Here is an 11057-nt window from a genome sequence, read left to right as displayed (position 1 = left end):
CTTGTGAAATTGACCATTTTAAAAATAAGGCAGAACATCAGTATCTTTGGTAGAGGGAGCATTGTCAGTTCCTCTCCTGTTGTCTATTGCCTGGTCAGTGCCTCCTAAAGCCAATTTATTTCCTTGTGGCTTTTTATTCTTTTGACTCATGTGAAACACTTTCATTTCATACTTTTATTTACAGGGTCATCTTAAAAGTAGGTAACATTAATTTGTAAGTAAGTGCCAGAGTGTATATGTGTAGCACGAATGGGAGTGGAGGGTTGGGTTTCAAGATTGTCAGACCACTTCTTTTTTGTACTGAAACTTGTTACTTCCTATAAACATTTATTAATCACCTACTCTGTCGAGTGTGCTGTACCACAGTGCCAAAGATGTACCAAATTTAGATAAGACACAGTCCCTTATGCCATTCAACTTAGGTCTAATACAGCAAGCAAACTCCTAAGAAACTTTAGGAGAATTCAATTTAATTCAAAATATATTCAATAAATGCTTACTGTGTATAAGGTTGCTGAGAAAACAAAGATATAGTTAACACAGCACTCTTCTGCATTGGTTAATCACTTGGCTTCTCAAAGATTTCATTTTCTCATTTTATAAAATAAGAGATTTTACTAGATTATCTCTAAGGTTCTTCCAAACTCAGGCTTTCTTTGATTCTGTGATCTAATTCAGGGAAATGAAAGGCATAGAAATAATTATCATATAAAGAAGAGTGTGTTAACTATAAATATGTGATCCAGATCAAATGTTACGAGAAATGTGAGAGGAAGAGATCATTTTCAGTTTGCTAAGTTCTTGGAAGGCTTCATGGAGGAGGTGGTACCTAACCTGGTCTTTTGAAGGAAGGAGGAACTTCATCAACCATGTTGGGGTAGGAATGAATGAAGGAATCAATTCTAGATATGGCAAATGGAGAGGACAGCATGAGGATGGAGTAAAAAAGTGATTCAGTTTTGCCAAAGGAGGTCAGGGAACAGTATAAAAAGATAGAAAAACAGGCTAGAGGTAGATATCAGTGGACCTTGAAATGACAGAATCAGGAGTTTTTACTGTTTTTCATAGAATAGAACCTGAAGGAAAGTAGGAATTCCATAACTGTGAATTTTGTTCCCTCACTTCCTAAATCTGTTGCAGCTAAAGAATAATGCTGGAACGGCCTGCTGGCTGCTTAGTCTGAGCCTCACCAGGGACATCATCACACATCCAGCATCTGAACCTCAGATCTGCAAGCTCAGGAACTGAATTTTATCAGTCAATCCAAAGATGGTCAGACTCTTGGGAACTGATTTATAGCAAACTGTTTGTCAGTCAACAAGCATTTATTAAACACTTATTATTTGCCAGACACTGAAATAAGGCTGGGGATATAAAGAAAGGCAAAAGCACAGTCCTTGCCCTCAGGGTGCTCACATTCTAATGGGGGAGACAGCATATAATTAACTGTACATCCAAGATATATACAAACAGAAACAGTACAAATAGTAGAAGTAGTACAAATAGAAAGTAATTTCAGAAGGGCAGCATTGGTGGAAGAGGGGGGAAGAGCAGGGCAGAGAAAGAGGCTGTTTTCTACTCCTCAGGGCTAATGCTTCAATTTATAATAAGAGATATATCTGGCAGTCACCAATCTTTTGTACAGGGTACTTTTCTTGTGGAAAGAAGGTTGGACTTGGAATCTTAAAACCTTGGTTCATACTCCACCTGCTACCACTACCAGCTGCTACTCCACTTGCTGCTTGTATGACCTTGAGCAAGCCACTTCCCTCCTCTGTATCTCAGTTTCCTCATCCATAAAATGATCCATAAAATGAGTTGGTTGGACTAGACGGACTTTGAAATCCCTTTCTGCTCTGAACCCTAAAATATAGACAGTTATTTTGTCATTCCCACCTCACAAGGTTGTTGCAAAGAAAGTGATATAGAAATAGAAGTTTGTTTGTTGTTGTTGCTGTTGCTAAAAGTCCAAATATCAAGTCAGAATGTTGCTTTGTCAGCATAGTAATAGAGCATAGGGACTTGGCTGTTTGGCTGAGATATTTCCATCATCATGGTTGCCTAATTAATTCCCTTTCCCCACTGGGATTTACTGGTGGAAAAAAAAACTGGGAAACTTGCTAAATGGGGTCTAATCAGCCTATAAAAGGTTAAGAATCACTGATATTCTGTGACCCACCCAAGCAACCTCAGGCAAAATGTTAGAACTAGAGGGAATGTTTAAGTCCCTTTCTCTAAGTTAAAAATAAATGCTAAGGCTGCTTTGAAAGAGAACAGAAGTTACCTGCATTCACTGTGAATACTAAAGGGCATTGGCATGGAGGGGTAGGAGAAGGGGCAGAGCAGTCCTTGACTTTGCCTTGGCTATTGGTGAAAGCTTTGGAATTTGCAAGCAGGCTGTATGTATGTGAGTCCCAAGTGTTGTTTATCAGTAGCTGTCTTGAAGCCCATCTTCAAGTCGGGTGAGAATGGAGGTAGGGAGGAATCCAGCATTTGGGTTAGAACTAGATTGGATGGCAGAATAATAAAAATGATTCCTGTTTAGAACACTGTGAGGTTTATAAAACATTTTCCTCAAAATGACAAACAGCCTCATGAGATTTGCAGAAGAGGAAACTAAGGCACAGGAGAGGTGAAGTGATTTGCCCAGAGTCACACAGCTAATTAGCATCAACCTTTCAAGTGTTTAAGTCCAGTTCAGGGACCACCTGGTTGGATCGTGCTAGAGGTTCCTGGTCATTTGTTTCCTATATCAATATACACAGAGTATGGAAAAGATACCAGATTGAGAATCAGAAGACATGGCTTCTAGACTTAGCACTATCATTAACTTATTGTGTGACCATGGAAAAGTCAATTCCCTTTTCTGATCCTTAGTCTCCCCTTCTGTAAAATGAAATGATTGAACTATGGGTGACTGATTAACAGATATTAATAGCTTTCAAAAAATAGTTATAAATTATAAACAACCATTTGAAAACATAATGCAGTCACAAATAAGAGACATGGAAATTAAAACAATTGCAAGGTTTTACCTCACACCCAACAAATCGGCAAAGAAGATTAAAAAATGGGACCAGTCAATGACGGAGGGGTTGTGGCAAGCAAGGCATGCTAATGCATATTTGATGGAGCTGTGAATTGATCCAACCATTCCATATGATAATTTAGAATTGAATTATGCAACAATGAAAATACTAAATTGTTCATACTATTTGACCCAGCAATCCAACTAGTAAGTCATGTAGTAGGAAGAGAAGGAGGAGGGAGAGGAGGAAAAGAATGAGGAGGAGGAGGAGGAGGAAGAGCAACAGCAACAGTAATACCTAGCATTTACATAGATCTATAAAGTTTATGAAACATTTTACATAGGTTATATCATTTGATCCTTAGAAAAATCCCAGGAGGTAGTTGTTATCATTATCCCCACGTTAGAGGTGAAGAAACTTTGGGTGAGGGAAGGTTAAGTGATTTGCCCCAGAGTTCCATAGCTACTGGACAAGTATTTGAGACAAGATTCAAACTTAGATCTTTCTGGCTCTAATTTCAACATCTATGCACTGTACCACCTAGTTGCTACATACCCCAAGGAAGTCAAAGTCGGAAACAAAGATCCAATACGTATCACAATATTCATAGTAGCAAAGAACTAGAAACAAAGTAGCAGCCCATAGATTGAAGGAATGGCTGAAAAATGGTGAATGAAATATAATATTATTGTATGGTAATAAATGATGAATACTAAGGAATTCCAAAACCATGGGAAGTTATGTATGAACTAATCAGAACCAAAAAATAATATATACAATGACTGTATTATAAATTAAAAGATCACTAAAAGGAATTTGTATTCTGAAAAACCAGAAGTGTCTCAGAGAACAGATAATAAAATATGCCTCCTTCCTCTCAACAGAGAAACTACTTGGATGGAATTTTGCATACATTATCCTACCTGGTCACTATTTCAATTGCATTTGCTGAACTATTTTTTTTTTCTTTGTGGCAGGCAAGGATTGATTGGGGAGATATACATCCAGAGATAATTGTGAGATAAAAAATGTCACCAAAACTAAGTCATTTTATAAATTTTTTAAAAAGGGAAATGAAACAAAATGAGGGGATTGGCCTGGGAGTTTAAATTCCTTTCCAGCTCTGACATTCTATTAGTCTATTATTCAAGATGAGAAAACATAGTCAAAACCAAACATACTCTATCACAAAGTGTTCTTTGTCCATTTACTTTGACATGAATGGCTTAGTTTTAATTTATGATCATATTTCATAACATACTATTAAATGGTTTGTCTGTAATATTATGCTTAAAAATGAAGTCTTAGTAACAGGAAACCTTACCTTGCTCTTGATTATTAAAAACTGAGCTGACAAGTGCCACAAGATTGCCTGACATTGGCTGCTGAATTTTACAACCTGAGAACTAGCAATAGATGAATTGTTGATATTCTTTCACTGTATGATGATCATCAATGCACAGGTGGTTACCTACTGTCCAGAACTCTACTAGGTGCTCCATTCTACTATTTTCTAGTTGTGTGACCTTAGGAAACTGACTTGTCCTCTCTGAGCTTCCTGTTCCTCCTTTATAAAATGAGGTAGTTACCTACATGATCACTAAGCTTTCTCAAGCTCCTATGATCCTAAGGCGTGCCAAAAGAAGCACAGCACAGTCCCCCTGACCACAATATCCAATATGTACCACAATATTCATAGTAGCAAAGAGTTAGAAACAGAGTACCAACCCATAGGTTGAGGGAATAGTTGAAAAATGGTGAATGTAATATAATATTATTGTATTGCAATAAATGATGACTATTAAGGAATTCCAAGTTAAATCTATTCTAGTCATTGTAAAGTCCTGTCCCTTCCAGCTCTAAAATTTATAGATCAAAATCATCTTACCAATAACCAGATTATTCCTTTTTTGCCTTAATAATAATAATGATAGTTTGCATTTCTATAGCACTTTAGAATTTACAAATCACTTCCCTCAAAAAAATCCTCTGAGACAGTTTAAATCTTATTACAAAATGGGAAAATGAAACCCAGGCAGGAATCATAAGATCTAGCTCTGGCAGGGACTTCAGAGATAGAGTCCAATCTCCTAATCTTACAGATGAGGAAAGTAGGCACAGAGTGGTTAAATGACTTGCTGAAGGTAAAACAAGTATTTGATTGCAGCTCCTTCTGCCCTTTGATTTTAATATCAGAGAGATTGTCTACACCACAAACTCCATCTTGCTAACTCTTGTCTTAGCCACCGACTAGGCCTGAAAGAAATTTATCATGACTTTATCAAGGCATGGAACATAGTTCAGTTTCCTATCAAAGTGGCACTGTAGAACAAGCACTGAATCTGAAAACAGGACCTGGGTTCAAATTCAGAGGCTACCACTTACTATCTATTTGATTTGGGGCAAGTTGCTTTAACCTGTCCAAGCCTCAGTTTCATCATATGTTAAATGTGTGTGTGTGTGTGTGGGCTCACAGTCGAGCAGGAGCGATGGGGAACAGAGGGTATACTAGATGACTTAATATTCCGTTCCAGCTCTAAAAATTATGATTCCTGTGATTGCATGGTGTACTTAAAAGGCTAGGCTCTAGGACTCTCCCACCAACATTAATGGCCTATTTCCTTCTGAGTCCTAACCTCCTTGTCATAGTACTGCTATTGACCCTCTTAAGCCTTGCAAGAAAAAAAGTCTTACAGTCACATCTAATTAGGCTGTGGTTTGGTGAAAGGACCAAAGTCAGCAAAGGATAAGTGCCCTGAACCCATTTTCCCATTTCAAATTCATAGGAATTTGGACCTGAGCTCTAGCTATAAGCCTGAGACTTCCTCTGCCCCTTCTCACTTGGGCCTTAGCTTTGTATCCTGGGGAATATCCAAGTATGGAATGTAACTCTTAGGAAAACATACCCTGACCATCTTTTACAAATTCATAACACAACCCCTTCATTTTCATTTTCTTTACATTAGAGATCACATTTTATTGTTTGCCTCTCTCTCTCCCCATCCATTCTCTTTTGTGTTTGTCTTTGTTCTTACTGATAGGCAAAGAAAAAAAAAATCAAAGCCTGAAAGGATGGCCCAGCAGCACCCTAGGGGGCAAGGATCTATATTAGTATAATTTACTAGATTTGGAGTTTTCCAAATGAAGTTTACTTGGCAACCATTGGTACAGGGCATGTGTTCCATTCTCAAGCATTTTCCTGCTATTTCGGTGGCTACTTTGAAGTCTCATACATAGAGGCTCATGGGTTTTTAGAATTAAGAATTTAAAAAAAAAATACTAGTTTAACTCACTTATTTTACAGAAGAGGAAACTGAGGCCAAGAGGGAAAGGGATTTGCCCATGGAGAAGACTGAAAGCATCAGGGACTCAACTGATCCTCTCAAGCCAAAGCCAATGCAATCTCCACCTCACCTACCATGTAGACTTGATAAATTTCCCTGTCATGCATTTAGAGTGAGAGGGCCTGGGTTTGAATCTCGACTTTTCCTGATTACTACCTCTATGATCTAGAGCAAATCACTTAATATTTCTTGACTTCAGTTTCCTAATTTGTAAAATGAGAGGATTAGATTATATGACTTCTAAGGTCCAGTTCTAAATCTATAATGTCCCATCTCTGAAAGTTCCTTACAATTGTTTTCATAATTTCAATAGAAATATCTAGACCAATGATGCCAAATTACCACCCTATCCCCTACACCCAATAGTGACCACGCCTACTTTATTTTTTAATCTACTGACTGCAGGCCTAGCCAAGATAGCAGCTATCACGGTACTTAATAAATAATTTGTTGAATGAATTAACGAATATCAGACTATCTCCTTTCTCATGCAGGAAGCTCTTCTAGGACCCTTAACATTTCTCTAAACAGACATAGAAGGTGCCAGACTTATGGTCATGTGAGTCCTACACAACTTAAATACTAGTAACAGAAGAACCGGGGAAAGGAAAGGAGGATTGATATCATTAGCTTCCGAGTGAAAGTAAAACCACATAAAAAGCTCCTCCAGCATCCTCCTAAGCCAACACAGGTACCTTCACCCTCAGCAGGACTGTCACTGGCTGGAAAGGTCGATGTGGTGCTTTCCTACTTTCTTTGCTCCTTACGCTGGGTGCTGAGGTGTAAGTTTAATTATTAAAAAGCCTTCCTGGTTGTAATGTTTCCAGTTCAGTTCCTTTACTGGGTAAATCCCTTAAACGTGTTGTCATTCCTTATTTATTGATTGCAGGTATTTGGGGTGTAATTGAGCAAGGCGGTCGTGGCCCAGGGCAAAAAGTGGCGCTACATGAGCAATTAAATCTGATTAGACAGAGGCCTTTAAGATCCAGCTGGGTGATTGATAACCGAGACCAACATTCCTCAATTGACTTGCTACATCAAAAAGGAAAAGGACTAAGCCGAGAAATGCTTGGGTCCAACATGAGAAATAGCAATGCAGTTCTGCAGATTAGACTTGTAAAGGAGGTGAATTAAAAGGGGGGGATGGGAGAAATGGGAGGGGGCAGGGGAGGAAGCTACTTTGCTTGCCCAGGGAACTACGCGTAGGTGTCTTTCTTTTTGGAAGAGCACAAAGCCTTTCTGTAATCGAAGAGAAATGACCAGGTTGGGACAAAACTGAAGCACAAAATAATTTGGGAGGCAATAGCTTTGTTGGGTTTTGGCTGTAATTCCCATCCTTCCAAAGGAGCCCAGCGAAACCCAGCCCCGGGGCCAACAGCTGCTGGTCTCGAGAAGGTGCTGAGTTTTCGTTTGTTTGCGCCTCATCGACTCTGTAGGATTGAAATAAAATGAAACCCTCACCCCAACAAGTTAAAGGACACAAGTAAAGTGCCTTCTGCTCCCCGTTCTCTACCTCCTTCCCACACCCAATTCATTAACTTGATGGATTTGCCTATTCCCCAACTCAGAAAAAAGGGAAGGGGAGGAAGAGGGAGACACTAGAGTAGTGATTGTTAAATAGAAAAGTTATTTTTAAAGAAACTTCAACCACCTCCCCCAACACAGACACATAGACACACACGTAACAATTCTTTCTGTCCTCTGCGCTGATAAATATGGACCCTTCCCTAACCTGTTGCCTCAGTGTCACAGTTATAGGTGGGATTGGGGACAGAGAGGGCGGGGGCGACACGAGACCAGGAAAGCTTTGTGCTGCGGTAGCATCGTAGTAGCATCGTGACTGCCTGGCATCATCCACCAGCCAGACGAGGGCCCTACCCTTAACTCAAAGACTTTTCTGTACTCTTAAGTGCACTCCGAACTGAAAAGGAGAAGAGAGAAGGGAGAGGAGAGAGAGAAAGAAGGAGGAGAGGAGAGAGAGAAGGAGGAGAATTTCGCCATCTTATTTACAAGTCCACACAGAGACGAATTGCTCCCATTGGCTCAAGCTCTGGGAAGAACTATTTCTAGCCCCAAGTGACTCATGTCCACTAGGACACAACCAGACCACTCTACCTGGTGCAAACTTAAAACACGGAGGTATCGGATCCCTCTCTCACAGCCCCTCGGTCATGTCTCCGAAAAGGAAGTTTCCCTGGAAAAGATACTCAAGCCTAGACAATGATATACATTACAAGTGCTTATACTCTGTGTGTGTGTGTGTGTGTGTGTGTGTGTGTGTGTGTGTGTGTGTGTTTCCCCTGCTCCGTTGCAGAGCGATCTGAAGGCCCCTGGGCCAGGGAGCAGTTTCTCTATGTGCTGACTTTACAGAAGGATCAAAACAGCATGAAAGAAATCATAGAGAGAGGGAGAGAGAGAAAACGTCAGCAGGAGCCGGACTTCTAAAAACCCCTTCCGCCCCATAGGCTTCAATATTAAAAAACCCCCTAGGAGCCGCAGACACTGTATTAATTAGTGCAACCACCCATGAAAAGCTGGGTTCGGAGAGGCATTCTTTGCCCTGTGTGAAAAACCACCCCCAATAAACAATTGTTAAGTTGGCCTATTGCCGCTGGTAAATTGCACAGCATTAAAAAAATAATGCTTTTCATATTAGGCACTAATTAAAGGTTGGGACAGCTTTAAAACAAGAGAGGGAGGGGGGAAATCAAAGAAAATATAAAAATGTTCTTTCAAGAGTTATGGGAGGTTAATAAAGTATGTCTGTTATAGTGAGCTACTTTGCCCCTAGCTACAGCCAAACTGGAGCCACGGCAATTGGGTCTCAATAAGATAATGATATTCCTTTCTCTGCTATTAAAAGACTCCCAGTGCAAACTTAAAATGATTTATTTAATTTAGGAAATTATGAGGTGTAACTTCAAAGCCTGAGCCGTTAGTAATGGAAAACACCAGGTTGTTTAAAATTATAATAATAATTGTTTGGACGACTTGGGACATCAAAGTGTTTGCTTCAACAAATAAAAGCGAGCGCTAGGAGATAGAATGAGCGAGCGAGCGGGGTCCGGCGGAGGTGGGACGGGGCTGGCTTTGTTAGCTGACTGCTTATCTGAGGCCGGGAATTTCGCAGCTCCTCCGCACCCAGCTTTGATGTGCGGGCGTTCTGAAATTAACTTTATAACTTATTTTTCTATTTCCCCCTCTCTGCCCCGGGACTCCAAGACAGGGAAAGGGGACGGGGTGAGAAGAGAAAGGTGGAAGAATAGGAGAGGAGGGAGGAGAAAGGGGGATGGAGCAGGCGGAGAGAACCTGCTACTTCAAAATTTGTCTAGCCTGCCGCGCTGAGGAAATGAACCATCCCAGGAAGTTCCCAGAATGACAATATTAAGATGAGAAGCGTCTATAGAAAACGTATTAAAACATGGGGCATAGAGACCATCATATCTAGAGAGAATCTTAAACACATAGAAGTTTAAAATGGAAAGGGATCTGGGAGAATATCTACTTATATCCCCCTAAATTTATACACCGGAAAATTGAGGTTCGGGGTCGCTACGGGACTTGCCTATGAGTCTATCGTTGGCAAGGGACCAAGTCGACACTCAAACCCAGAACTTCTGACTCCAAGTCCAAAACTTCCCATTGCACCCTGCTGCTTTGCCCTTCCCATTAGGCTCCTGAGAAAATATTCCTGCCTGAAATAAAGATGAGGGAGGAACTGACATGATTTCCCTCATAAACGTTGTCATTTTCCTCATAAAAGTTATCACTTGGATGGGGATATGTATGTGTGTGTGTGTGTCTACACACACACATATACATATATACATATATAGAGAGAGAGTTTCATGCATATTCCAAATCTAATCATGACAAAAAGAAAAAAAAATCTCCTAAGGTTCCTTCCTCTCCCCTTAAAAACAAAACAAAATAAAACAAACACAAGCCACATGACCTGCTTTTATACAAAGTAATGTCACAGAGGGCTTTAATTTCTTCCAACAGGGTTCCATTCAATGCTGTGAATTCCCTCTGAACAATAAACCAGCAAGTAACTTTAGCCATCAGATAAGAGTCGTCAAATTCTGTTTTGCATCTGGGGAAACTGAGGCCCAGAGAGACATGACTTGACCATGGTCTCAGGATAAATGGCTGAGTTAGATTGAAAACACCTATCTCCTCTTGGGACTCTCATTCTCAGCCTATGATCTTTCCAAGCTTTTCTGTAGGTAACAACTCACTATTTCAGCCTTCAGTCCCCATGCGGGTTGGATCAGGAGGGAGAAACAAGAAGAGAGATTCAGAACCAGCTTGGAGCTCAACACAAAGAAATATAGTAGCTTTTCACAAGAGATTGAGTTGTCTGCTCCCTTTATCTAGTGGCAAGGGTACTCTTAAAGCGAAGTCTAGGGCTGGATTTGTATATTATTGTGTATTATAATTATCTGTATGTGTATCACAACCCCTCTTTGGTTGTAAAAACTTTATTGTGTCAGCGATCCTGTTTTATCTAACCTTTCTATCTACAGCAAGAACCAGTAAAGTAGGCTTTAGTATATTTTCATTGAATTTGAATTCATTGACCAAGACATACAGAAACGTGAAGAGGTTGTTGTAAGTCGGGAGTGGAGGTATCACAGAAAGCATAGAAAGGCAGAACTAAAGGGTAGAGAAAATTCCTTGG

This window comes from Trichosurus vulpecula, chromosome 3 (genome assembly GCF_011100635.1).
Source record: "Trichosurus vulpecula isolate mTriVul1 chromosome 3, mTriVul1.pri, whole genome shotgun sequence".
In the NCBI taxonomy this organism is placed as follows: Eukaryota; Metazoa; Chordata; class Mammalia; order Diprotodontia; family Phalangeridae; genus Trichosurus; species Trichosurus vulpecula.
The sequence above is the reverse complement of the archived record's forward strand: the minus strand, read 5'-3'. Positions refer to the sequence as shown.